Genomic DNA, 1,546 nt, shown 5'->3' with positions numbered 1-1,546 from the left:
GCCCTCTGCTATGATCAGGATCAATGGTTATTTATCATGTGTTTGTGCCATTGTTTATTTTAGAGCAGAACTAAGAGAAAAGTAAGATATTTACTGCATTGCCATTACTGTAAAATATTAGAATTAATATATTCATATTATCTTCTTGGTTGCTGAAGTATATGCATTTGCAATTCCTGTTTTAGACTTTTTCTTAAGAAAAGAGATGTTCAGGAGCACCTGGGTGAGCTCAGTCAGTTAAGCGTCCCACTCTTCGTTTCAGCTTGGGTCATGATCTCAGGGTCATGAGATCGAGCCCCACATCAGGCTGGCACTCAGCACAAAGTCTGCTTGGGATTCTCTTTCTCCCTCTCCCTCCTCCACTCCCTCTGCTCTCTCTCTTTCTCTAAAATAAATGAATCTTAAAAAAAAAAGAAAGAAAATAGATGTTTAGAAACGCACTCCATTTTTTTTAAGCATTTCAGTTATTTTTAGTTAAAGAAAAACAGCCTTTTCCAAGGGTGACAAAGTGAACTGAAGGTCAGGAGAAGTAGGGTGCGGGCTGCTCAAAGCTCTTGCTCCAAAATCTGGAGGTGAGGAAAGAAGGCCCTCCCAAGGATTCAAGGGTGATTGGCCAGCAGAGGGATGACTTTGGTGACTTTGGTCACTGGGTTGGTCTAAGTAGGCTCTAGGGTGATTTCCACCTGCCAGTTGGTTGACATGATTAAACATTATTCTTGGGGGCTATTAAATTAAGGAATGATGCAGGGAGCCAAGAGAGTGGCTTCTTCAGTTGGATTCTGAATCACAATCAAGAAATAGTCTTTATCTGGTGCAACCATAATTTCATTTTTCTTGGAGCGAATTCGAAGGAAGGTGAGGTCATTCTGGGGGTTGATTTCACGCACTGTGCTCTGGGCCTTCAAGATGAAGTTGTGCATGAGGTTGGCATACTGGTAGGATTGTCCATGGTGCTCTTGATGGGAATGCCTTCTGTGTTCACCACAATGATGCCCTGTACTCCCTTCTGGCTCTGAAGTTGCTTCAATGTCTCCTCCACCTCTGCCATCTCCAAACAAACGGGTAGCTCTGCGACGCTGGCACTCCCCCACTCCATTTTTTTAAATGAACTAACACTTCTGTCTGTTACCTCTGAATGTCAGTATCTATAATTTACTAGGTGCTGTTCTTATAGAGTTAGTGAATGCTTAGGGATGGGCAGGCAAAAGAGATTTCTTGAAAGGGTGCACAGGTAGAATTTAATAAAACCTATCACAAATATATATATTCATATATATTTACCACCTGCTTCAAACTATTTGGGGGTTTATATAAATACACAGATCAGGTATTTTGGTCAAATAATATTAATTCAAATAATAAAACTTCATCCTACAAAATATAACAGATGAAGAAAAAACAACATTAGCTAGTGATTGATAACAATTGCAAAATATTTAGATTTTGGAATATCTGATGTATCCAGTGTTTCCTGTCTGTTTCACCTTGGAAAAATGGAAGCATGAATGTAACTTGATGAGACTCAATTTTATATTTAACTGGGGGA

General features: G+C 39.7%; 1 pseudogene; it reads right to left on the bottom strand.

Moving 5' to 3' along the window:
* Positions 1 to 529: 529 nt before the first annotated feature.
* LOC114209979 (dynein light chain roadblock-type 1 pseudogene) lies at positions 530 to 1,069 on the bottom strand (annotated as a pseudogene).
* Positions 1,070 to 1,546: the final 477 nt, after the last annotated feature.

This window comes from Eumetopias jubatus, unplaced genomic scaffold (genome assembly GCF_037043125.1).
Source record: "Eumetopias jubatus isolate StellerSeaLion01/CBP00866 unplaced genomic scaffold, mEumJub1_p1.0 scaffold_6, whole genome shotgun sequence".
NCBI classification, from domain to species: Eukaryota; Metazoa; Chordata; class Mammalia; order Carnivora; family Otariidae; genus Eumetopias; species Eumetopias jubatus.
The sequence above is the reverse complement of the archived record's forward strand: the minus strand, read 5'-3'. Positions and strand labels throughout refer to the sequence as shown.